This window comes from Petromyzon marinus, unplaced genomic scaffold (genome assembly GCF_048934315.1).
Source record: "Petromyzon marinus isolate PM22_M1 ecotype Great Lakes invasive population unplaced genomic scaffold, UKy_Petmar_22M1.pri1.0 PM_Scaffold_2, whole genome shotgun sequence".
Classification (NCBI taxonomy): Eukaryota; Metazoa; Chordata; class Hyperoartia; order Petromyzontiformes; family Petromyzontidae; genus Petromyzon; species Petromyzon marinus.
This window is the reverse complement of record NW_027423168.1, coordinates 2,376,165-2,403,054: the sequence shown is the minus strand read 5'-3', so window position 1 is coordinate 2,403,054 and position 26,890 is coordinate 2,376,165.

The following is a 26,890-nucleotide window of genomic DNA, read 5'->3' as shown; positions in this document are numbered from 1 at the left end:
CACATTGCCACACTGTGTCTCTTAGTTCTTGCAAGCTAAGCTGGAGTGAGTCTCTCTCATTAAGGCCACATTGCCACACAGTGTCTCTTAGTTCTTGCAAGCTAAGTTGGAGTCAGTCTCTCTCATTAAGGCCACATGGCCACACTGAGTCTCTTAGTTCTTGCAAGCTAAGCTGGAGTGAGTCTCTCTCATTAAGGCCACATGGCCACACAGTGTCTCTTAGTTCTTGCAAGCTAAGCTGGAGTGAGTCTCTCTCATTAAGGCCACATGGCCACACTGTGTCTCTTAGTTCTTGCAAGCTAAGCTTGAGTCAGTCTCTCTCATTAAGGCCACATGGCCACACAGTGTCTCTTAGTTCTTGCAAGCTAAGCTGGAGTGAGTCTCTCTCATTAAGGCCACATGGCCACACAGTGTATCTTAGTTCTTGCAAGCTAAGCTGGAGTGAGTCTCTCTCATTAAGGCCACATGGTCACACTGTGTCTCTTAGTTCTTGCAAGCTAAGCTGGAGTGAGTCTCTCTCATTAAGGCCACATGGCCACACTGTATCCCTTAGTTCTTGCAAGCTAAGCTTGAGTCTGTCTCTCTCATTAAGGCCACATGGCCACACAGTGTCTCTTAGTTCTTGCAAGCTAAGCTGGAGTCAGTCTCTCTCATTAAGGTCACATGGTCACACTGTGTCTCTTAGTTCTTGCAAGCTAAGCTGGAGTCAGTTTCTCTCATTAAGGCCACATGGCCACACTGTGTCTCTTAGTTCTTGCAAGCTAAGCTGGAATCAGTCTCTCTCATTAAGGCCACATGGCCACACTGTGTCTCTTAGTTCTTGCAAGCTAAGCTGGAGTCAGTCTCTCTCATTAAGGCCACATGGCCACACTGTGTCTCTTAGTTCTTGCTAGCTAAGCTGGAGTCAGTCTCTCTCATTAAGGCTACATGGCCACACTGTCTCTGAGTTCTTGCAAGCTAAGCTGGAGTGAGTCTCTCATTAAGGCCACATGGCCACACTGTGTCTCTTAGTTCTTGCAAGCTAAGCTGGAGGCAGTCTCTCTCATTAAGGCCACATGGCCACACTGTGTCTCTTAGTTCTTGCAAGCTAAGCTGGAGTCAGTCTCTCTCATTAAGGCTACATGGCCACACTGTCTCTTAGTTCTTGCAAGCTAAGCTGGAGTGAGTCTCTCATTAAGTCCACATTGCCACACTGTGTCTCTTAGTTCTTGCAAGCTAAGCTGGAGTGAGTCTCTCTCATTAAGGCCACATTGCCACACAGTGTCTCTTAGTTCTTGCAAGCTAAGTTGGAGTCAGTCTCTCTCATTAAGGCCACATGGCCACACTGAGTCTCTTAGTTCTTGCAAGCTAAGCTGGAGTGAGTCTCTCTCATTAAGGCCACATGGCCACACAGTGTCTCTTAGTTCTTGCAAGCTAAGCTGGAGTGAGTCTCTCTCATTAAGGCCACATGGCCACACTGTGTCTCTTAGTTCTTGCAAGCTAAGCTTGAGTCAGTCTCTCTCATTAAGGCCACATGGCCACACAGTGTCTCTTAGTTCTTGCAAGCTAAGCTGGAGTCAGTCTCTCTCATTAAGGTCACATGGTCACACTGTGTCTCTTAGTTCTTGCAAGCTAAGCTGGAGTCAGTCTCTCTCATTAAGGCCACATGGCCACACTGTGTCTCTTAGTTCTTGCAAGCTAAGCTGGAATCAGTCTCTCTCATTAAGGCCACATGGCCACACTGTGTCTCTTAGTTCTTGCAAGCTAAGCTGGAGTCAGTCTCTCTCATTAAGGCCACATGGCCACACTGTGTCTCTTAGTTCTTGCTAGCTAAGCTGGAGTCAGTCTCTCTCATTAAGGCTACATGGCCACACTGTCTCTTAGTTCTTACAAGCTAAGCTGGAGTGAGTCTCTCATTAAGGCCACATGGCCACACTGTGTCTCTTAGTTCTTGCAAGCTAAGCTGGAGTGAGTCTCTCTCATTAAGGCCACATGGCCACACAGTGTCTCTTAGTTCTTGCAAGCTTAGCTGGAGTGAGTCTCTCTCATTAAGGCCACATGGCCACACTGTGTCTCTTAGTTCTTGCAAGCTAAGCTTGAGTCAGTCTCTCTCATTAAGGCCACATGGCCACACAGTGTCTCTTAGTTCTTGCAAGTTAAGCTGGAATCAGTCTCTCTCATTAAGGCCACATGGCCACACTGTGTCTCTTAGTTCTTGCAAGCTAAGCTGAGGCAGTCTCTCTCATTAAGGCCACATGGCCACACTGTGTCTCTTAGTTCTTGCAAGCTAAGCTGGAGTCAGTCTCTCTCATTAAGGCTACATGGCCACACTGTCTCTTAGTTCTTGCAAGCTAAGCTGGAGTGAGTCTCTCATTAAGGCCACATGGCCACACTGTGTCTCTTAGTTCTTGCAAGCTAAGCTGGAATCAGTCTCTCTCATTAAGGCCACATGGCCACACTGTGTCTCTTAGTTCTTGCAAGCTAAGCTGAGGCAGTCTCTCTCATTAAGGTCACATGGTCACACTGTGTCTCTTAGTTCTTGCAAGCTAAGCTGGAGTCAGTTTCTCTCATTAAGGCCACATGGCCACACTGTGTCTCTTAGTTCTTGCAAGCTAAGCTGGAATCAGTCTCTCTCATTAAGGCCACATGGCCACACTGTGTCTCTTAGTTCTTGCAAGCTAAGCTGGAGTCAGTCTCTCTCATTAAGGCCACATGGCCACACTGTGTCTCTTAGTTCTTGCTAGCTAAGCTGGAGTCAGTCTCTCTCATTAAGGCTACATGGCCACACTGTCTCTGAGTTCTTGCAAGCTAAGCTGGAGTGAGTCTCTCATTAAGGCCACATGGCCACACTGTGTCTCTTAGTTCTTGCAAGCTAAGCTGGAGGCAGTCTCTCTCATTAAGGCCACATGGCCACACTGTGTCTCTTAGTTCTTGCAAGCTAAGCTGGAGTCAGTCTCTCTCATTAAGGCTACATGGCCACACTGTCTCTTAGTTCTTGCAAGCTAAGCTGGAGTGAGTCTCTCATTAAGTCCACATTGCCACACTGTGTCTCTTAGTTCTTGCAAGCTAAGCTGGAGTGAGTCTCTCTCATTAAGGCCACATTGCCACACAGTGTCTCTTAGTTCTTGCAAGCTAAGTTGGAGTCAGTCTCTCTCATTAAGGCCACATGGCCACACTGAGTCTCTTAGTTCTTGCAAGCTAAGCTGGAGTGAGTCTCTCTCATTAAGGCCACATGGCCACACAGTGTCTCTTAGTTCTTGCAAGCTAAGCTGGAGTGAGTCTCTCTCATTAAGGCCACATGGCCACACTGTGTCTCTTAGTTCTTGCAAGCTAAGCTTGAGTCAGTCTCTCTCATTAAGGCCACATGGCCACACAGTGTCTCTTAGTTCTTGCAAGCTAAGCTGGAGTGAGTCTCTCTCATTAAGGCCACATGGCCACACAGTGTATCTTAGTTCTTGCAAGCTAAGCTGGAGTGAGTCTCTCTCATTAAGGCCACATGGTCACACTGTGTCTCTTAGTTCTTGCAAGCTAAGCTGGAGTGAGTCTCTCTCATTAAGGCCACATGGCCACACTGTATCCCTTAGTTCTTGCAAGCTAAGCTTGAGTCTGTCTCTCTCATTAAGGCCACATGGCCACACAGTGTCTCTTAGTTCTTGCAAGCTAAGCTGGAGTCAGTCTCTCTCATTAAGGTCACATGGTCACACTGTGTCTCTTAGTTCTTGCAAGCTAAGCTGGAGTCAGTTTCTCTCATTAAGGCCACATGGCCACACTGTGTCTCTTAGTTCTTGCAAGCTAAGCTGGAATCAGTCTCTCTCATTAAGGCCACATGGCCACACTGTGTCTCTTAGTTCTTGCAAGCTAAGCTGGAGTCAGTCTCTCTCATTAAGGCCACATGGCCACACTGTGTCTCTTAGTTCTTGCTAGCTAAGCTGGAGTCAGTCTCTCTCATTAAGGCTACATGGCCACACTGTCTCTGAGTTCTTGCAAGCTAAGCTGGAGTGAGTCTCTCATTAAGGCCACATGGCCACACTGTGTCTCTTAGTTCTTGCAAGCTAAGCTGGAGGCAGTCTCTCTCATTAAGGCCACATGGCCACACTGTGTCTCTTAGTTCTTGCAAGCTAAGCTGGAGTCAGTCTCTCTCATTAAGGCTACATGGCCACACTGTCTCTTAGTTCTTGCAAGCTAAGCTGGAGTGAGTCTCTCATTAAGTCCACATTGCCACACTGTGTCTCTTAGTTCTTGCAAGCTAAGCTGGAGTGAGTCTCTCTCATTAAGGCCACATTGCCACACAGTGTCTCTTAGTTCTTGCAAGCTAAGTTGGAGTCAGTCTCTCTCATTAAGGCCACATGGCCACACTGAGTCTCTTAGTTCTTGCAAGCTAAGCTGGAGTGAGTCTCTCTCATTAAGGCCACATGGCCACACAGTGTCTCTTAGTTCTTGCAAGCTAAGCTGGAGTGAGTCTCTCTCATTAAGGCCACATGGCCACACTGTGTCTCTTAGTTCTTGCAAGCTAAGCTTGAGTCAGTCTCTCTCATTAAGGCCACATGGCCACACAGTGTCTCTTAGTTCTTGCAAGCTAAGCTGGAGTCAGTCTCTCTCATTAAGGTCACATGGTCACACTGTGTCTCTTAGTTCTTGCAAGCTAAGCTGGAGTCAGTCTCTCTCATTAAGGCCACATGGCCACACTGTGTCTCTTAGTTCTTGCAAGCTAAGCTGGAATCAGTCTCTCTCATTAAGGCCACATGGCCACACTGTGTCTCTTAGTTCTTGCAAGCTAAGCTGGAGTCAGTCTCTCTCATTAAGGCCACATGGCCACACTGTGTCTCTTAGTTCTTGCTAGCTAAGCTGGAGTCAGTCTCTCTCATTAAGGCTACATGGCCACACTGTCTCTTAGTTCTTACAAGCTAAGCTGGAGTGAGTCTCTCATTAAGGCCACATGGCCACACTGTGTCTCTTAGTTCTTGCAAGCTAAGCTGGAGTGAGTCTCTCTCATTAAGGCCACATGGCCACACAGTGTCTCTTAGTTCTTGCAAGCTTAGCTGGAGTGAGTCTCTCTCATTAAGGCCACATGGCCACACTGTGTCTCTTAGTTCTTGCAAGCTAAGCTTGAGTCAGTCTCTCTCATTAAGGCCACATGGCCACACAGTGTCTCTTAGTTCTTGCAAGTTAAGCTGGAATCAGTCTCTCTCATTAAGGCCACATGGCCACACTGTGTCTCTTAGTTCTTGCAAGCTAAGCTGAGGCAGTCTCTCTCATTAAGGCCACATGGCCACACTGTGTCTCTTAGTTCTTGCAAGCTAAGCTGGAGTCAGTCTCTCTCATTAAGGCTACATGGCCACACTGTCTCTTAGTTCTTGCAAGCTAAGCTGGAGTGAGTCTCTCATTAAGGCCACATGGCCACACTGTGTCTCTAAGTTCTTGCAAGCTAAGCTGGAGTCAGTCTCTCTCATTAAGGCTACATGGCCACACTGTCTCTTAGTTCTTGCAAGCTAAGCTGGAGTGAGTCTCTCATTAAGGCCACATGGCCACACTGTGTCTCTTAGTTCTTGCAAGCTAAGCTGGAGTGAGTCTCTCTCATTAAGGCCACATGGCCACACAGTGTATCTTAGTTCTTGCAAGTTAAGTTGGAGTCAGTCTCTCTCATTAAGGCCACATGGCCATACTGAGTCTCTTAGTTCTTGCAAGCTAAGCTGGAGTGAGTCTCTCTCATTAAGGCCACATGGCCACACTGTGTCTCTTAGTTCTTGCAAGCTAAGCTGGAGTCAGTCTCTCTCATTAAGGCCACATGGCCACACTGTGTCTCTTAGTTCTTGCAAGCTAAGCTGGAATCAGTCTCTCTCATTAAGGCCACATGGCCACACTGTGTCTCTTAGTTCTTGCAAGCTAAGCTGGAGTCAGTCTCTCTCATTAAGGCCACATGGCCACACTGTGTCTCTTAGTTCTTGCAATCTAAGCTGGAGTCAGTCTCTCTCATTAAGGCTACATGGCCACACTGTGTCTCTTAGTTCTTGCAAGCTAAGCTGGAGTCAGTCTCTCTCATTAAGGCCACATGGCCACACTGTGTCTCTTAGTTCTTGCAAGCTAAGTTGGAGTCAGTCTCTCTCATTAAGGCCACATGGCCACACTGAGTCTCTTAGTTCTTGCAAGCTAAGCTGGAGTGAGTCTCTCTCATTAACGCCACATGGCCACACAGTGTCTCTTATTTCTTGCAAGCTAAGCTGGAGTGAGTCTCTCTCATTAAGGCCACATGGCCACACTGTGTCTCTTAGTTCTTGCAAGCTAAGCTTGAGTCAGTCTCTCTCATTAAGGCCACATGGCCACACAGTGTCTCTTTGTTCTTGCAAGCTAAGCTGGAGTCAGTCTCTCTCATTAAGGTCACATGGTCACACTGTGTCTCTTAGTTCTTGCAAGCTAAGCTGGAGTCAGTCTCTCTGATTAAGGCCACATGGCCACACTGTGTCTCTTAGTTCTTGCAAGCTAAGCTGGAATCAGTCTCTCTCATTAAGGCCACATGGCCACACTGTGTCTCTTAGTTCTTGCAAGCTAAGCTGGAGTCAGTCTCTCTCATTAAGGCCACATGGCCACACTGTGTCTCTTAGTTCTTGCAAGCTAAGCTGGAGTCAGTCTCTCTCATTAAGGCTACATGGCCACACTGTCTCTTAGTTCTTGCAAGCTAAGCTGGAGTGAGTCTCTCATTAAGGCCACATGGCCACACTGTGTCTCTTAGTTCTTGCAAGCTAAGCTGGAGTGAGTCTCTCTCATTAAGGCCACATGGCCACACAGTGTCTCTTAGTTCTTGCAAGCTAAGCTGGAGTGCGTCTCTCTCATTAAGGCCACATGGCCACACTGTGTCTCTTAGTTCTTGCAAGCTAAGCTTGAGTCAGTCTCTCTCATTAAGGCCACATGGCCACACAGTGTTTCTTAGTTCTTGCAAGCTAAGCTTGAGTCAGTCTCTCTCATTAAGGTCACATGGTCACACTGTGTCTCTTAGTTCTTGCAAGCTAAGCTGGAGTCAGTCTCTCTCATTAAGGCCACATGGCCACACAGTGTCTCTTAGTTCTTGCAAGCTAAGCTGGAGTCAGTCTCTCTCATTAAGGCCACATGGCCACACTGTGTCTCTTAGTTCTTGCTAGCTAAGCTGGAGTCAGTCTCTCTCATTAAGGCTACATGGCCACACTGTCTCTGAGTTCTTGCAAGCTAAGCTGGAGTGAGTCTCTCATTAAGGCCACATGGCCACACTGTGTCTCTTAGTTCTTGCAAGCTAAGCTGGAGGCAGTCTCTCTCATTAAGGCCACATGGCCACACTGTGTCTCTTAGTTCTTGCAAGCTAAGCTGGAGTCAGTCTCTCTCATTAAGGCTACATGGCCACACTGTCTCTTAGTTCTTGCAAGCTAAGCTGAGGCAGTCTCTCTCATTAAGGCCACATGGCCACACTGTGTCTCTTAGTTCTTGCAAGCTAAGCTGGAGTCAGTCTCTCTCATTAAGGCTACATGGCCACACTGTCTCTTAGTTCTTGCAAGCTAAGCTGGAGTGAGTCTCTCATTAAGGCCACATGGCCACACTGTGTCTCTTAGTTCTTGCAAGCTAAGCTGGAGTGAGTCTCTCTCATTAAGGCCACATGGCCACACAGTGTCTCTTAGTTCTTGCAAGCTAAGTTGGAGTCAGTCTCTCTCATTAAGGCAACATGGCCACACTGAGTCTCTTAGTTCTTGCAAGCTAAGCTGGAGTGAGTCTCTCTCATTAAGGCCACATGGCCACACTGTGTCTCTTAGTTCTTGCAAGCTAAGCTTGAGTCAGTCTCTCTCATTAAGGCCACATGGCCACACAGTGTCTCTTCGTTCTTGCAAGCTAAGCTGGAGTGAGTCTCTCTCATTAAGGCCACATGGCCACACAGTGTCTCTTAGTTCTTGCAAGCTAAGTTGGAGTCAGTCTCTCTCATTAAGGCCACATGGCCACACTGAGTCTCTTAGTTCTTGCAAGCTAAGCTGGAGTGAGTCTCTCTCATTAAGGCCACATTGCCACACAGTGTCTCTTAGTTCTTGCAAGCTAAGTTGGAGTCAGTCTCTCTCATTAAGGCCACATGGCCACACTGAGTCTCTTAGTTCTTGCAAGCTAAGCTGGAGTGAGTCTCTCTCATTAAGGCCACATGGCCACACAGTGTCTCTTAGTTCTTGCAAGCTAAGCTGGAGTGAGTCTCTCTCATTAAGGCCACATGGCCACACTGTGTCTCTTAGTTCTTGCAAGCTAAGCTTGAGTCAGTCTCTCTCATTAAGGCCACATGGCCACACAGTGTCTCTTAGTTCTTGCAAGCTAAGCTGGAGTCAGTCTCTCTCATTAAGGTCACATGGTCACACTGTGTCTCTTAGTTCTTGCAAGCTAAGCTGGAGTCAGTCTCTCTCATTAAGGCCACATGGCCACACTGTGTCTCTTAGTTCTTGCAAGCTAAGCTGGAATCAGTGTCTCTCATTAAGGCCACATGGCCACACTGTGTCTCTTAGTTCTTGCAAGCTAAGCTGGAGTCAGTCTCTCTCATTAAGGCCACATGGCCACACTGTGTCTCTTAGTTCTTGCTAGCTAAGCTGGAGTCAGTCTCTCTCATTAAGGCTACATGGCCACACTGTCTCTTAGTTCTTACAAGCTAAGCTGGAGTGAGTCTCTCATTAAGGCCACATGGCCACACTGTGTCTCTTAGTTCTTGCAAGCTAAGCTGGAGTGAGTCTCTCTCATTAAGGCCACATGGCCACACAGTGTCTCTTAGTTCTTGCAAGCTTAGCTGGAGTGAGTCTCTCTCATTAAGGCCACATGGCCACACTGTGTCTCTTAGTTCTTGCAAGCTAAGCTTGAGTCAGTCTCTCTCATTAAGGCCACATAGCCACACAGTGTCTCTTAGTTCTTGCAAGTTAAGCTGGAATCAGTCTCTCTCATTAAGGCCACATGGCCACACTGTGTCTCTTAGTTCTTGCAAGCTAAGCTGAGGCAGTCTCTCTCATTAAGGCCACATGGCCACACTGTGTCTCTTAGTTCTTGCAAGCTAAGCTGGAGTCAGTCTCTCTCATTAAGGCTACATGGCCACACTGTCTCTTAGTTCTTGCAAGCTAAGCTGGAGTGAGTCTCTCATTAAGGCCACATGGCCACACTGTGTCTCTTAGTTCTTGCAAGCTAAGCTGGAGTGAGTCTCTCTCATTAAGGCCACATGGCCACACAGTGTCTCTTAGTTCTTGCAAGCTAAGTTGGAGTCAGTCTCTCTCATTAAGGCCACATGGCCACACTGAGTCTCTTAGTTCTTGCAAGCTAAGCTGGAGTGAGTCTCTCTCATTAAGGCCACATGGCCACACTGTGTCTCTTAGTTCTTGCAAGCTAAGCTTGAGTCAGTCTCTCTCATTAAGGCCACATGGCCACACAGTGTCTCTTCGTTCTTGCAAGCTAAGCTGGAGTGAGTCTCTCTCATTAAGGCCACATGGCCACACAGTGTCTCTTAGTTCTTGCAAGCTAAGTTGGAGTCAGTCTCTCTCATTAAGGCCACATGGCCACACTGAGTCTCTTAGTTCTTGCAAGCTAAGCTGGAGTGAGTCTCTCTCATTAAGGCCACATTGCCACACAGTGTCTCTTAGTTCTTGCAAGCTAAGTTGGAGTCAGTCTCTCTCATTAAGGCCACATGGCCACACTGAGTCTCTTAGTTCTTGCAAGCTAAGCTGGAGTGAGTCTCTCTCATTAAGGCCACATGGCCACACAGTGTCTCTTAGTTCTTGCAAGCTAAGCTGGAGTGAGTCTCTCTCATTAAGGCCACATGGCCACACTGTGTCTCTTAGTTCTTGCAAGCTAAGCTTGAGTCAGTCTCTCTCATTAAGGCCACATGGCCACACAGTGTCTCTTAGTTCTTGCAAGCTAAGCTGGAGTCAGTCTCTCTCATTAAGGTCACATGGTCACACTGTGTCTCTTAGTTCTTGCAAGCTAAGCTGGAGTCAGTCTCTCTCATTAAGGCCACATGGCCACACTGTCTCTTAGTTCTTGCAAGCTAAGCTGGAATCAGTCTCTCTCATTAAGGCCACATGGCCACACTGTGTCTCTTAGTTCTTGCAAGCTAAGCTGAGGCAGTCTCTCTCATTAAGGCCACATGGCCACACTGTGTCTCTTAGTTCTTGCAAGCTAAGCTGGAGTCAGTCTCTCTCATTAAGGCTACATGGCCACACTGTCTCTTAGTTCTTGCAAGCTAAGCTGGAGTGAGTCTCTCATTAAGGCCACATGGCCACACTGTGTCTCTTAGTTCTTGCAAGCTAAGCTGGAGTGAGTCTCTCTCATTAAGGCCACATGGCCACACAGTGTCTCTTAGTTCTTGCAAGCTAAGTTGGAGTCAGTCTCTCTCATTAAGGCAACATGGCCACACTGAGTCTCTTAGTTCTTGCAAGCTAAGCTGGAGTGAGTCTCTCTCATTAAGGCCACATGGCCACACTGTGTCTCTTAGTTCTTGCAAGCTAAGCTTGAGTCAGTCTCTCTCATTAAGGCCACATGGCCACACAGTGTCTCTTCGTTCTTGCAAGCTAAGCTGGAGTGAGTCTCTCTCATTAAGGCCACATGGCCACACAGTGTCTCTTAGTTCTTGCAAGCTAAGTTGGAGTCAGTCTCTCTCATTAAGGCCACATGGCCACACTGAGTCTCTTAGTTCTTGCAAGCTAAGCTGGAGTGAGTCTCTCTCATTAAGGCCACATTGCCACACAGTGTCTCTTAGTTCTTGCAAGCTAAGTTGGAGTCAGTCTCTCTCATTAAGGCCACATGGCCACACTGAGTCTCTTAGTTCTTGCAAGCTAAGCTGGAGTGAGTCTCTCTCATTAAGGCCACATGGCCACACAGTGTCTCTTAGTTCTTGCAAGCTAAGCTGGAGTGAGTCTCTCTCATTAAGGCCACATGGCCACACTGTGTCTCTTAGTTCTTGCAAGCTAAGCTTGAGTCAGTCTCTCTCATTAAGGCCACATGGCCACACAGTGTCTCTTAGTTCTTGCAAGCTAAGCTGGAGTCAGTCTCTCTCATTAAGGTCACATGGTCACACTGTGTCTCTTAGTTCTTGCAAGCTAAGCTGGAGTCAGTCTCTCTCATTAAGGCCACATGGCCACACTGTGTCTCTTAGTTCTTGCAAGCTAAGCTGGAATCAGTGTCTCTCATTAAGGCCACATGGCCACACTGTGTCTCTTAGTTCTTGCAAGCTAAGCTGGAGTCAGTCTCTCTCATTAAGGCCACATGGCCACACTGTGTCTCTTAGTTCTTGCTAGCTAAGCTGGAGTCAGTCTCTCTCATTAAGGCTACATGGCCACACTGTCTCTTAGTTCTTACAAGCTAAGCTGGAGTGAGTCTCTCATTAAGGCCACATGGCCACACTGTGTCTCTTAGTTCTTGCAAGCTAAGCTGGAGTGAGTCTCTCTCATTAAGGCCACATGGCCACACAGTGTCTCTTAGTTCTTGCAAGCTTAGCTGGAGTGAGTCTCTCTCATTAAGGCCACATGGCCACACTGTGTCTCTTAGTTCTTGCAAGCTAAGCTTGAGTCAGTCTCTCTCATTAAGGCCACATAGCCACACAGTGTCTCTTAGTTCTTGCAAGTTAAGCTGGAATCAGTCTCTCTCATTAAGGCCACATGGCCACACTGTGTCTCTTAGTTCTTGCAAGCTAAGCTGAGGCAGTCTCTCTCATTAAGGCCACATGGCCACACTGTGTCTCTTAGTTCTTGCAAGCTAAGCTGGAGTCAGTCTCTCTCATTAAGGCTACATGGCCACACTGTCTCTTAGTTCTTGCAAGCTAAGCTGGAGTGAGTCTCTCATTAAGGCCACATGGCCACACTGTGTCTCTTAGTTCTTGCAAGCTAAGCTGGAGTGAGTCTCTCTCATTAAGGCCACATGGCCACACAGTGTCTCTTAGTTCTTGCAAGCTAAGTTGGAGTCAGTCTCTCTCATTAAGGCCACATGGCCACACTGAGTCTCTTAGTTCTTGCAAGCTAAGCTGGAGTGAGTCTCTCTCATTAAGGCCACATGGCCACACTGTGTCTCTTAGTTCTTGCAAGCTAAGCTTGAGTCAGTCTCTCTCATTAAGGCCACATGGCCACACAGTGTCTCTTCGTTCTTGCAAGCTAAGCTGGAGTGAGTCTCTCTCATTAAGGCCACATGGCCACACAGTGTCTCTTAGTTCTTGCAAGCTAAGTTGGAGTCAGTCTCTCTCATTAAGGCCACATGGCCACACTGAGTCTCTTAGTTCTTGCAAGCTAAGCTGGAGTGAGTCTCTCTCATTAAGGCCACATTGCCACACAGTGTCTCTTAGTTCTTGCAAGCTAAGTTGGAGTCAGTCTCTCTCATTAAGGCCACATGGCCACACTGAGTCTCTTAGTTCTTGCAAGCTAAGCTGGAGTGAGTCTCTCTCATTAAGGCCACATGGCCACACAGTGTCTCTTAGTTCTTGCAAGCTAAGCTGGAGTGAGTCTCTCTCATTAAGGCCACATGGCCACACTGTGTCTCTTAGTTCTTGCAAGCTAAGCTTGAGTCAGTCTCTCTCATTAAGGCCACATGGCCACACAGTGTCTCTTAGTTCTTGCAAGCTAAGCTGGAGTCAGTCTCTCTCATTAAGGTCACATGGTCACACTGTGTCTCTTAGTTCTTGCAAGCTAAGCTGGAGTCAGTCTCTCTCATTAAGGCCACATGGCCACACTGTCTCTTAGTTCTTGCAAGCTAAGCTGGAATCAGTCTCTCTCATTAAGGCCACATGGCCACACTGTGTCTCTTAGTTCTTGCAAGCTAAGCTGGAGTCAGTCTCTCTCATTAAGGCCACATGGCCACACTGTGTCTCTTAGTTCTTGCTAGCTAAGCTGGAGTCAGTCTCTCTCATTAAGGCTACATGGCCACACTGTCTCTTAGTTCTTACAAGCTAAGCTGGAGTGAGTCTCTCATTAAGGCCACATGGCCACACTGTGTCTCTTAGTTCTTGCAAGCTAAGCTGGAGTGAGTCTCTCTCATTAAGGCCACATGGCCACACAGTGTCTCTTAGTTCTTGCAAGCTTAGCTGGAGTTAGTCTCTCTCATTAAGGCCACATGGCCACACTGTGTCTCTTAGTTCTTGCAAGCTAAGCTTGAGTCAGTCTCTCTCATTAAGGCCACATGGCCACACAGTGTCTCTTAGTTCTTGCAAGTTAAGCTGGAATCAGTCTCTCTCATTAAGGCCACATGGCCACACTGTGTCTCTTAGTTCTTGCAAGCTAAGCTGAGGCAGTCTCTCTCATTAAGGCCACATGGCCACACTGTGTCTCTTAGTTCTTGCAAGCTAAGCTGGAGTCAGTCTCTCTCATTAAGGCTACATGGCCACACTGTCTCTTAGTTCTTGCAAGCTAAGCTGGAGTGAGTCTCTCATTAAGGCCACATGGCCACACTGTGTCTCTTAGTTCTTGCAAGCTAAGCTGGAGTGAGTCTCTCTCATTAAGGCCACATGGCCACACAGTGTCTCTTAGTTCTTGCAAGCTAAGTTGGAGTCAGTCTCTCTCATTAAGGCCACATGGCCACACTGAGTCTCTTAGTTCTTGCAAGCTAAGCTGGAGTGAGTCTCTCTCATTAAGGCCACATGGCCACACTGTGTCTCTTAGTTCTTGCAAGCTAAGCTTGAGTCAGTCTCTCTCATTAAGGCCACATGGCCACACAGTGTCTCTTCGTTCTTGCAAGCTAAGCTGGAGTGAGTCTCTCTCATTAAGGCCACATGGCCACACAGTGTCTCTTAGTTCTTGCAAGCTAAGCTGGAGTCAGTCTCTCTCATTAAGGCCACATGGCCACACAGTGTCTCTTAGTTCTTGCAAGCTAAGCTGGAGTCAGTCTCTCTCATTAAGGTCACATGGTCACACTGTGTCTCTTAGTTCTTGCAAGCTAAGCTGGAGTCAGTCTCTCTCATTAAGGCCACATGGCCACACTGTGTCTCTTAGTTCTTGCAAGCTAAGCTGGAATCAGTCTCTCTCATTAAGGCCACATGGCCACACTGTGTCTCTTAGTTCTTGCAAGCTAAGCTGGAGTCAGTCTCTCTCATTAAGGCCACATGGCCACACTGTGTCTCTTAGTTCTTGCAAGCTAAGCTGGAGTGAGTCTCTCTCATTAAGGCCACATGGCCACACAGTGTCTCTTAGTTCTTGCAAGCTAAGCTGGAGTGAGTCTCTCTCATTAAGGCCACATGGCCACACTGTGTCTCTTAGTTCTTGCAAGCTAAGCTTGAGTCAGTCTCTCTCATTAAGGCCACATGGCCACACAGTGTCTCTTCGTTCTTGCAAGCTAAGCTGGAGTGAGTCTCTCTCATTAAGGCCACATGGCCACACAGTGTCTCTTAGTTCTTGCAAGCTAAGCTGGAGTCAGTCTCTCTCATTAAGGCCACATGGCCACACAGTGTCTCTTAGTTCTTGCAAGCTAAGCTGGAGTCAGTCTCTCTCATTAAGGTCACATGGTCACACTGTGTCTCTTAGTTCTTGCAAGCTAAGCTGGAGTCAGTCTCTCTCATTAAGGCCACATGGCCACACTGTGTCTCTTAGTTCTTGCAAGCTAAGCTGGAATCAGTCTCTCTCATTAAGGCCACATGGCCACACTGTGTCTCTTAGTTCTTGCAAGCTAAGCTGGAGTCAGTCTCTCTCATTAAGGCCACATGGCCACACTGTGTCTCTTAGTTCTTGCAAGCTAAGCTGGAGTCAGTCTCTCTCATTAAGGCCACATGGCCACACTGTGTCTCTTAGTTCTTGCAAGCTAAGCTTGAGTCAGTCTCTCTCATTAAGGCCACATGGCCACACAGTGTCTCTTCGTTCTTGCAAGCTAAGCTGGAGTGAGTCTCTCTCATTAAGGCCACATGGCCACACAGTGTCTCTTAGTTCTTGCAAGCTAAGTTGGAGTCAGTCTCTCTCATTAAGGCCACATGGCCACACTGAGTCTCTTAGTTCTTGCAAGCTAAGCTGGAGTGAGTCTCTCTCATTAAGGCCACATTGCCACACAGTGTCTCTTAGTTCTTGCAAGCTAAGTTGGAGTCAGTCTCTCTCATTAAGGCCACATGGCCACACTGAGTCTCTTAGTTCTTGCAAGCTAAGCTGGAGTGAGTCTCTCTCATTAATGCCACATGGCCACACAGTGTCTCTTAGTTCTTGCAAGCTAAGCTGGAGTGAGTCTCTCTCATTAAGGCCACATGGCCACACTGTGTCTCTTAGTTCTTGCAAGCTAAGCTTGAGTCAGTCTCTCTCATTAAGGCCACATGGCCACACAGTGTCTCTTAGTTCTTGCAAGCTAAGCTGGAGTCAGTCTCTCTCATTAAGGTCACATGGTCACACTGTGTCTCTTAGTTCTTGCAAGCTAAGCTGGAGTCAGTCTCTCTCATTAAGGCCACATGGCCACACTGTGTCTCTTAGTTCTTGCAAGCTAAGCTGGAATCAGTGTCTCTCATTAAGGCCACATGGCCACACTGTGTCTCTTAGTTCTTGCAAGCTAAGCTGGAGTCAGTCTCTCTCATTAAGGCCACATGGCCACACTGTGTCTCTTAGTTCTTGCTAGCTAAGCTGGAGTGAGTCTCTCTCATTAAGGCCACATGGCCACACAGTGTCTCTTAGTTCTTGCAAGTTAAGTTGGAGTCAGTCTCTCTCATTAAGGCCACATGGCCACACTGAGTCTCTTACTTCTTGCAAGCTAAGCTGGAGTGAGTCTTTCTCATTAAGGCCACATGGCCACACAGTGTCTCTTAGTTCTTGCAAGTTAAGTTGGAGTCAGTCTCTCTCATTAAGGCCACATGGCCACACTGAGTCTCTTACTTCTTGCAAGCTAAGCTGGAGTGAGTCTTTCTCATTAAGGCCACATGGCCACACAGTGTCTCTTAATTCTTGCAAGCTAAGCTGGAGTGCGTCTCTCTCATTAAGGCCACATGGCCACACTGTGTCTCTTAGTTCTTGCAAGCTAAGCTTGAGTCAGTCTCTCTCATTAAGGCCACATGGCCACACAGTGTTTCTTAGTTCTTGCAAGCTAAGCTTGAGTCAGTCTCTCTCATTAAGGTCACATGGTCACACTGTGTCTCTTAGTTCTTGCAAGCTAAGCTGGAGTCAGTCTCTCTCATTAAGGCCACATGGCCACACAGTGTCTCTTAGTTCTTGCAAGCTAAGCTGGAGTCAGTCTCTCTCATTAAGGTCACATGGTCACACTGTGTCTCTTAGTTCTTGCAAGCTAAGCTGGAGTCAGTTTCTCTCATTAAGGCCACATGGCCACACTGTGTCTCTTAGTTCTTGCAAGCTAAGCTGGAATCAGTCTCTCTCATTAAGGCCACATGGCCACACTGTGTCTCTTAGTTCTTGCAAGCTAAGCTGGAGTCAGTCTCTCTCATTAAGGCCACATGGCCACACTGTGTCTCTTAGTTCTTGCTAGCTAAGCTGGAGTCAGTCTCTCTCATTAAGGCTACATGGCCACACTGTCTCTGAGTTCTTGCAAGCTAAGCTGGAGTGAGTCTCTCATTAAGGCCACATGGCCACACTGTGTCTCTTAGTTCTTGCAAGCTAAGCTGGATGCAGTCTCTCTCATTAAGGCCACATGGCCACACTGTGTCTCTTAGTTCTTGCAAGCTAAGCTGGAGTCAGTCTCTCTCATTAAGGCTACATGGCCACACTGTCTCTTAGTTCTTGCAAGCTAAGCTGGAGTGAGTCTCTCATTAAGTCCACATTGCCACACTGTGTCTCTTAGTTCTTGCAAGCTAAGCTGGAGTGAGTCTCTCTCATTAAGGCCACATTGCCACACAGTGTCTCTTAGTTCTTGCAAGCTAAGTTGGAGTCAGTCTCTCTCATTAAGGCCACATGGCCACACTGAGTCTCTTAGTTCTTGCAAGCTAAGCTGGAGTGAGTCTCTCTCATTAAGGCCACATGGCCACACAGTGTCTCTTAGTTCTTGCAAGCTAAGCTGGAGTGAGTCTCTCTCATTAAGGCCACATGGCCACACTGTGTCTCTTAGTTCTTGCAAGCTAAGCTTGAGTCAGTCTCTCTCATTAAGGCCACATGGCCACACAGTGTCTCTTAGTTCTTGCAAGCTAAGCTGGAGTCAGTCTCTCTCATTAAGGTCACATGGTCACACTGTGTCTCTTAGTTCTTGCAAGCTAAGCTGGAGTCAGTCTCTCTCATTAAGGCCACATGGCCACACTGTGTCTCTTAGTTCTTGCAAGCTAAGCTGGAATCAGTCTCTCTCATTAAGGCCACATGGCCACACTGTGTCTCTTAGTTCTTGCAAGCTAAGCTGGAGTCAGTCTCTCTCATTAAGGCCACATGGCCACACTGTGTCTCTTAGTTCTTGCTAGCTAAGCTGGAGTCAGTCTCTCTCATTAAGGCTACATGGCCACACTGTCTCTTAGTTCTTACAAGCTAAGCTGGAGTGAGTCTCTCATTAAGGCCACATGGCCACACTGTGTCTCTTAGTTCTTGCAAGCTAAGCTGGAGTCAGTCTCTCTCATTAAGGCCACATGGCCACACAGTGTCTCTTAGTTCTTGCAAGCTTAGCTGGAGTGAGTCTCTCTCATTAAGGCCACATGGCCACACTGTGTCTCTTAGTTCTTGCAAGCTAAGCTTGAGTCAGTCTCTCTCATTAAGGCCACATGGCCACACAGTGTCTCTTAGTTCTTGCAAGTTAAGCTGGAATCAGTCTCTCTCATTAAGGCCACATGGCCACACTGTGTCTCTTAGTTCTTGCAAGCTAAGCTGAGGCAGTCTCTCTCATTAAGGCCACATGGCCACACTGTGTCTCTTAGTTCTTGCAAGCTAAGCTGGAGTCAGTCTCTCTCATTAAGGCTACATGGCCACACTGTCTCTTAGTTCTTGCAAGCTAAGCTGGAGTGAGTCTCTCATTAAGGCCACATGGCCACACTGTGTCTCTTAGTTCTTGCAAGCTAAGCTGGAGTGAGTCTCTCTCATTAAGGCCACATGGCCACACAGTGTCTCTTAGTTCTTGCAAGCTAAGTTGGAGTCAGTCTCTCTCATTAAGGCCACATGGCCACACTGAGTCTCTTAGTTCTTGCAAGCTAAGCTGGAGTGAGTCTCTCTCATTAAGGCCACATGGCCACACTGTGTCTCTTAGTTCTTGCAAGCTAAGCTTGAGTCAGTCTCTCTCATTAAGGCCACATGGCCACACAGTGTCTCTTCGTTCTTGCAAGCTAAGCTGGAGTGAGTCTCTCTCATTAAGGCCACATGGCCACACAGTGTCTCTTAGTTCTTGCAAGCTAAGTTGGAGTCAGTCTCTCTCATTAAGGCCACATGGCCACACTGAGTCTCTTAGTTCTTGCAAGCTAAGCTGGAGTGAGTCTCTCTCATTAAGGCCACATTGCCACACAGTGTCTCTTAGTTCTTGCAAGCTAAGTTGGAGTCAGTCTCTCTCATTAAGGCCACATGGCCACACTGAGTCTCTTAGTTCTTGCAAGCTAAGCTGGAGTGAGTCTCTCTCATTAAGGCCACATGGCCACACAGTGTCTCTTAGTTCTTGCAAGCTAAGCTGGAGTGAGTCTCTCTCATTAAGGCCACATGGCCACACTGTGTCTCTTAGTTCTTGCAAGCTAAGCTTGAGTCAGTCTCTCTCATTAAGGCCACATGGCCACACAGTGTCTCTTAGTTCTTGCAAGCTAAGCTGGAGTCAGTCTCTCTCATTAAGGTCACATGGTCACACTGTGTCTCTTAGTTCTTGCAAGCTAAGCTGGAGTCAGTCTCTCTCATTAAGGCCACATGGCCACACTGTGTCTCTTAGTTCTTGCAAGCTAAGCTGGAATCAGTGTCTCTCATTAAGGCCACATGGCCACACTGTGTCTCTTAGTTCTTGCAAGCTAAGCTGGAGTCAGTCTCTCTCATTAAGGCCACATGGCCACACTGTGTCTCTTAGTTCTTGCTAGCTAAGCTGGAGTCAGTCTCTCTCATTAAGGCTACATGGCCACACTGTCTCTTAGTTCTTACAAGCTAAGCTGGAGTGAGTCTCTCATTAAGGCCACATGGCCACACTGTGTCTCTTAGTTCTTGCAAGCTAAGCTGGAGTGAGTCTCTCTCATTAAGGCCACATGGCCACACAGTGTCTCTTAGTTCTTGCAAGCTTAGCTGGAGTGAGTCTCTCTCATTAAGGCCACATGGCCACACTGTGTCTCTTAGTTCTTGCAAGCTAAGCTTGAGTCAGTCTCTCTCATTAAGGCCACATAGCCACACAGTGTCTCTTAGTTCTTGCAAGTTAAGCTGGAATCAGTCTCTCTCATTAAGGCCACATGGCCACACTGTGTCTCTTAGTTCTTGCAAGCTAAGCTGAGGCAGTCTCTCTCATTAAGGCCACATGGCCACACTGTGTCTCTTAGTTCTTGCAAGCTAAGCTGGAGTCAGTCTCTCTCATTAAGGCTACATGGCCACACTGTCTCTTAGTTCTTGCAAGCTAAGCTGGAGTGAGTCTCTCATTAAGGCCACATGGCCACACTGTGTCTCTTAGTTCTTGCAAGCTAAGCTGGAGTGAGTCTCTCTCATTAAGGCCACATGGCCACACAGTGTCTCTTAGTTCTTGCAAGCTAAGCTGGAGTGAGTCTCTCATTAAGGCCACATGGCCACACTGTGTCTCTTAGTTCTTGCAAGCTAAGCTGGAGTGAGTCTCTCTCATTAAGGCCACATGGCCACACAGTGTCTCTTAGTTCTTGCAAGCTAAGCTGGAGTGAGTCTCTCATTAAGGCCACATGGCCACACTGTGTCTCTTAGTTCTTGCAAGCTAAGCTGGAGTGAGTCTCTCTCATTAAGGCCACATGGCCACACAGTGTCTCTTAGTTCTTGCAAGTTAAGTTGGAGTCAGTCTCTCTCATTAAGGCCACATGGCCACACTGAGTCTCTTACTTCTTGCAAGCTAAGCTGGAGTGAGTCTTTCTCATTAAGGCCACATGGCCACACAGTGTCTCTTAGTTCTTGCAAGCTAAGCTGGAGTGCGTCTCTCTCATTAAGGCCACATGGCCACACTGTGTCTCTTAGTTCTTGCAAGCTAAGCTTGAGTCAGTCTCTCTCATTAAGGCCACATGGCCACACAGTGTTTCTTAGTTCTTGCAAGCTAAGCTTGAGTCAGTCTCTCTCATTAAGGTCACATGGTCACACTGTGTCTCTTAGTTCTTGCAAGCTAAGCTGGAGTCAGTCTCTCTCATTAAGGCCACATGGCCACACAGTGTCTCTTAGTTCTTGCAAGCTAAGCTGGAGTCAGTCTCTCTCATTAAGGTCACATGGTCACACTGTGTCTCTTAGTTCTTGCAAGCTAAGCTGGAGTCAGTTTCTCTCATTAAGGCCACATGGCCACACTGTGTCTCTTAGTTCTTGCAAGCTAAGCTGGAATCAGTCTCTCTCATTAAGGCCACATGGCCACACTGTGTCTCTTAGTTCTTGCAAGCTAAGCTGGAGTCAGTCTCTCTCATTAAGGCCACATGGCCACACTGTGTCTCTTAGTTCTTGCTAGCTAAGCTGGAGTCAGTCTCTCTCATTAAGGCTACATGGCCACACTGTCTCTGAGTTCTTGCAAGCTAAGCTGGAGTGAGTCTCTCATTAAGGCCACATGGCCACACTGTGTCTCTTAGTTCTTGCAAGCTAAGCTGGAGGCAGTCTCTCTCATTAAGGCCACATGGCCACACTGTGTCTCTTAGTTCTTGCAAGCTAAGCTGGAGTCAGTCTCTCTCATTAAGGCTACATGGCCACACTGTCTCTTAGTTCTTGCAAGCTAAGCTGGAGTGAGTCTCTCATTAAGTCCACATTGCCACACTGTGTCTCTTAGTTCTTGCAAGCTAAGCTGGAGTGAGTCTCTCTCATTAAGGCCACATTGCCACACAGTGTCTCTTAGTTCTTGCAAGCTAAGTTGGAGTCAGTCTCTCTCATTAAGGCCACATGGCCACACTGAGTCTCTTAGTTCTTGCAAGCTAAGCTGGAGTGAGTCTCTCTCATTAAGGCCACATGGCCACACAGTGTCTCTTAGTTCTTGCAAGCTAAGCTGGAGTGAGTCTCTCTCATTAAGGCCACATGGCCACACTGTGTCTCTTAGTTCTTGCAAGCTAAGCTTGAGTCAGTCTCTCTCATTAAGGCCACATGGCCACACAGTGTCTCTTAGTTCTTGCAAGCTAAGCTGGAGTCAGTCTCTCTCATTAAGGTCACATGGTCACACTGTGTCTCTTAGTTCTTGCAAGCTAAGCTGGAGTCAGTCTCTCTCATTAAGGCCACATGGCCACACTGTGTCTCTTAGTTCTTGCAAGCTAAGCTGGAATCAGTCTCTCTCATTAAGGCCACATGGCCACACTGTGTCTCTTAGTTCTTGCAAGCTAAGCTGGAGTCAGTCTCTCTCATTAAGGCCACATGGCCACACTGTGTCTCTTAGTTCTTGCTAGCTAAGCTGGAGTCAGTCTCTCTCATTAAGGCTACATGGCCACACTGTCTCTTAGTTCTTACAAGCTAAGCTGGAGTGAGTCTCTCATTAAGGCCACATGGCCACACTGTGTCTCTTAGTTCTTGCAAGCTAAGCTGGAGTGAGTCTCTCTCATTAAGGCCACATGGCCACACAGTGTCTCTTAGTTCTTGCAAGCTTAGCTGGAGTGAGTCTCTCTCATTAAGGCCACATGGCCACACTGTGTCTCTTAGTTCTTGCAAGCTAAGCTTGAGTCAGTCTCTCTCATTAAGGCCACATGGCCACACAGTGTCTCTTAGTTCTTGCAAGTTAAGCTGGAATCAGTCTCTCTCATTAAGGCCACATGGCCACACTGTGTCTCTTAGTTCTTGCAAGCTAAGCTGAGGCAGTCTCTCTCATTAAGGCCACATGGCCACACTGTGTCTCTTAGTTCTTGCAAGCTAAGCTGGAGTCAGTCTCTCTCATTAAGGCTACATGGCCACACTGTCTCTTAGTTCTTGCAAGCTAAGCTGGAGTGAGTCTCTCATTAAGGCCACATGGCCACACTGTGTCTCTTAGTTCTTGCAAGCTAAGCTGGAGTGAGTCTCTCTCATTAAGGCCACATGGCCACACAGTGTCTCTTAGTTCTTGCAAGCTAAGTTGGAGTCAGTCTCTCTCATTAAGGCCACATGGCCACACTGAGTCTCTTAGTTCTTGCAAGCTAAGCTGGAGTGAGTCTCTCTCATTAAGGCCACATGGCCACACTGTGTCTCTTAGTTCTTGCAAGCTAAGCTTGAGTCAGTCTCTCTCATTAAGGCCACATGGCCACACAGTGTCTCTTCGTTCTTGCAAGCTAAGCTGGAGTGAGTCTCATTAAGGCCACATGGCCACACAGTGTCTCTTAGTTCTTGCAAGCTAAGTTGGAGTCAGTCTCTCTCATTAAGGCCACATGGCCACACTGAGTCTCTTAGTTCTTGCAAGCTAAGCTGGAGTGAGTCTCTCTCATTAAGGCCACATTGCCACACAGTGTCTCTTAGTTCTTGCAAGCTAAGTTGGAGTCAGTCTCTCTCATTAAGGCCACATGGCCACACTGAGTCTCTTAGTTCTTGCAAGCTAAGCTGGAGTGAGTCTCTCATTAAGGCCACATGGCCACACAGTGTCTCTTAGTTCTTGCAAGCTAAGCTGGAGTGAGTCTCTCTCATTAAGGCCACATGGCCACACTGTGTCTCTTAGTTCTTGCAAGCTAAGCTTGAGTCAGTCTCTCTCATTAAGGCCACATGGCCACACAGTGTCTCTTAGTTCTTGCAAGCTAAGCTGGAGTCAGTCTCTCTCATTAAGGTCACATGGTCACACTGTGTCTCTTAGTTCTTGCAAGCTAAGCTGGAGTCAGTCTCTCTCATTAAGGCCACATGGCCACACTGTGTCTCTTAGTTCTTGCAAGCTAAGCTGGAATCAGTGTCTCTCATTAAGGCCACATGGCCACACTGTGTCTCTTAGTTCTTGCAAGCTAAGCTGGAGTCAGTCTCTCTCATTAAGGCCACATGGCCACACTGTGTCTCTTAGTTCTTGCTAGCTAAGCTGGAGTCAGTCTCTCTCATTAAGGCTACATGGCCACACTGTCTCTTAGTTCTTACAAGCTAAGCTGGAGTGAGTCTCTCATTAAGGCCACATGGCCACACTGTGTCTCTTAGTTCTTGCAAGCTAAGCTGGAGTGAGTCTCTCTCATTAAGGCCACATGGCCACACAGTGTCTCTTAGTTCTTGCAAGCTTAGCTGGAGTGAGTCTCTCTCATTAAGGCCACATGGCCACACTGTGTCTCTTAGTTCTTGCAAGCTAAGCTTGAGTCAGTCTCTCTCATTAAGGCCACATAGCCACACAGTGTCTCTTAGTTCTTGCAAGTTAAGCTGGAATCAGTCTCTCTCATTAAGGCCACATGGCCACACTGTGTCTCTTAGTTCTTGCAAGCTAAGCTGAGGCAGTCTCTCTCATTAAGGCCACATGGCCACACTGTGTCTCTTAGTTCTTGCAAGCTAAGCTGGAGTCAGTCTCTCTCATTAAGGCTACATGGCCACACTGTCTCTTAGTTCTTGCAAGCTAAGCTGGAGTGAGTCTCTCATTAAGGCCACATGGCCACACTGTGTCTCTTAGTTCTTGCAAGCTAAGCTGGAGTGAGTCTCTCTCATTAAGGCCACATGGCCACACAGTGTCTCTTAGTTCTTGCAAGCTAAGTTGGAGTCAGTCTCTCTCATTAAGGCCACATGGCCACACTGAGTCTCTTAGTTCTTGCAAGCTAAGCTGGAGTGAGTCTCTCTCATTAAGGCCACATGGCCACACTGTGTCTCTTAGTTCTTGCAAGCTAAGCTTGAGTCAGTCTCTCTCATTAAGGCCACATGGCCACACAGTGTCTCTTCGTTCTTGCAAGCTAAGCTGGAGTGAGTCTCTCTCATTAAGGCCACATGGCCACACAGTGTCTCTTAGTTCTTGCAAGCTAAGTTGGAGTCAGTCTCTCTCATTAAGGCCACATGGCCACACTGAGTCTCTTAGTTCTTGCAAGCTAAGCTGGAGTGAGTCTCTCTCATTAAGGCCACATTGCCACACAGTGTCTCTTAGTTCTTGCAAGCTAAGTTGGAGTCAGTCTCTCTCATTAAGGCCACATGGCCACACTGAGTCTCTTAGTTCTTGCAAGCTAAGCTGGAGTGAGTCTCTCTCATTAAGGGCACATGGCCACACAGTGTCTCTTAGTTCTTGCAAGCTAAGCTGGAGTGAGTCTCTCTCATTAAGGCCACATGGCCACACTGTGTCTCTTAGTTCTTGCAAGCTAAGCTTGAGTCAGTCTCTCTCATTAAGGCCACATGGCCACACAGTGTCTCTTAGTTCTTGCAAGCTAAGCTGGAGTCAGTCTCTCTCATTAAGGTCACATGGTCACACTGTGTCTCTTAGTTCTTGCAAGCTAAGCTGGAGTCAGTCTCTCTCATTAAGGCCACATGGCCACACTGTCTCTTAGTTCTTGCAAGCTAAGCTGGAATCAGTCTCTCTCATTAAGGCCACATGGCCACACTGTGTCTCTTAGTTCTTGCAAGCTAAGCTGGAGTCAGTCTCTCTCATTAAGGCCACATGGCCACACTGTGTCTCTTAGTTCTTGCTAGCTAAGCTGGAGTCAGTCTCTCTCATTAAGGCTACATGGCCACACTGTCTCTTAGTTCTTACAAGCTAAGCTGGAGTGAGTCTCTCATTAAGGCCACATGGCCACACTGTGTCTCTTAGTTCTTGCAAGCTAAGCTGGAGTGAGTCTCTCTCATTAAGGCCACATGGCCACACAGTGTCTCTTAGTTCTTGCAAGCTTAGCTGGAGTGAGTCTCTCTCATTAAGGCCACATGGCCACACTGTGTCTCTTAGTTCTTGCAAGCTAAGCTTGAGTCAGTCTCTCTCATTAAGGCCACATGGCCACACAGTGTCTCTTAGTTCTTGCAAGTTAAGCTGGAATCAGTCTCTCTCATTAAGGCCACATGGCCACACTGTGTCTCTTAGTTCTTGCAAGCTAAGCTGAGGCAGTCTCTCTCATTAAGGCCACATGGCCACACTGTGTCTCTTAGTTCTTGCAAGCTAAGCTGGAGTCAGTCTCTCTCATTAAGGCTACATGGCCACACTGTCTCTTAGTTCTTGCAAGCTAAGCTGGAGTGAGTCTCTCATTAAGGCCACATGGCCACACTGTGTCTCTTAGTTCTTGCAAGCTAAGCTGGAGTGAGTCTCTCTCATTAAGGCCACATGGCCACACAGTGTCTCTTAGTTCTTGCAAGCTAAGTTGGAGTCAGTCTCTCTCATTAAGGCCACATGGCCACACTGAGTCTCTTAGTTCTTGCAAGCTAAGCTGGAGTGAGTCTCTCTCATTAAGGCCACATGGCCACACTGTGTCTCTTAGTTCTTGCAAGCTAAGCTTGAGTCAGTCTCTCTCATTAAGGCCACATGGCCACACAGTGTCTCTTCGTTCTTGCAAGCTAAGCTGGAGTGAGTCTCTCTCATTAAGGCCACATGGCCACACAGTGTCTCTTAGTTCTTGCAAGCTAAGCTGGAGTCAGTCTCTCTCATTAAGGCCACATGGCCACACTGAGTCTCTTAGTTCTTGCAAGCTAAGCTGGAGTGAGTCTCTCTCATTAAGGTCACATGGCCACACTGTGTCTCTTAGTTCTTGCAAGCTAAGCTTGAGTCAGTCTCTCTCATTAAGGCCACATGGCCACACAGTGTCTCTTAGTTCTTGCAAGCTAAGCTGGAGTCAGTCTCTCTCATTAAGGTCACATGGTCACACTGTGTCTCTTAGTTCTTGCAAGCTAAGCTGGAGTCAGTCTCTCTCATTAAGGCCACATGGCCACACTGTGTCTCTTAGTTCTTGCAAGCTAAGCTGGAATCAGTCTCTCTCATTAAGGCCACATGGCCACACTGTGTCTCTTAGTTCTTGCAAGCTAAGCTGGAGTCAGTCTCTCTCATTAAGGCCACATGGCCACACTGTGTCTCTTAGTTCTTGCAAGCTAAGCTGGAGTGAGTCTCTCTCATTAAGGCCACATGGCCACACAGTGTCTCTTAGTTCTTGCAAGCTAAGTTGGAGTCAGTCTCTCTCATTAAGGCCACATGGCCACACTGAGTCTCTTAGTTCTTGCAAGCTAAGCTGGAGTGAGTCTCTCTCATTAAGGCCACATGGCCACACTGTGTCTCTTAGTTCTTGCAAGCTAAGCTTGAGTCAGTCTCTCTCATTAAGGCCACATGGCCACACAGTGTCTCTTCGTTCTTGCAAGCTAAGCTGGAGTGAGTCTCTCTCATTAAGGCCACATGGCCACACAGTGTCTCTTAGTTCTTGCAAGCTAAGTTGGAGTCAGTCTCTCTCATTAAGGCCACATGGCCACACTGAGTCTCTTAGTTCTTGCAAGCTAAGCTGGAGTGAGTCTCTCTCATTAAGGCCACATTGCCACACAGTGTCTCTTAGTTCTTGCAAGCTAAGTTGGAGTCAGTCTCTCTCATTAAGGCCACATGGCCACACTGAGTCTCTTAGTTCTTGCAAGCTAAGCTGGAGTGAGTCTCTCTCATTAAGGCCACATGGCCACACAGTGTCTCTTAGTTCTTGCAAGCTAAGCTGGAGTGAGTCTCTCTCATTAAGGCCACATGGCCACACTGTGTCTCTTAGTTCTTGCAAGCTAAGCTTGAGTCAGTCTCTCTCATTAAGGCCACATGGCCACACAGTGTCTCTTAGTTCTTGCAAGCTAAGCTGGAGTCAGTCTCTCTCATTAAGGTCACATGGTCACACTGTGTCTCTTAGTTCTTGCAAGCTAAGCTGGAGTCAGTCTCTCTCATTAAGGCCACATGGCCACACTGTGTCTCTTAGTTCTTGCAAGCTAAGCTGGAATCAGTCTCTCTCATTAAGGCCACATGGCCACACTGTGTCTCTTAGTTCTTGCAAGCTAAGCTGGAGTCAGTCTCTCTCATTAAGGCCACATGGCCACACTGTGTCTCTTAGTTCTTGCTAGCTAAGCTGGAGTCAGTCTCTCTCATTAAGGCT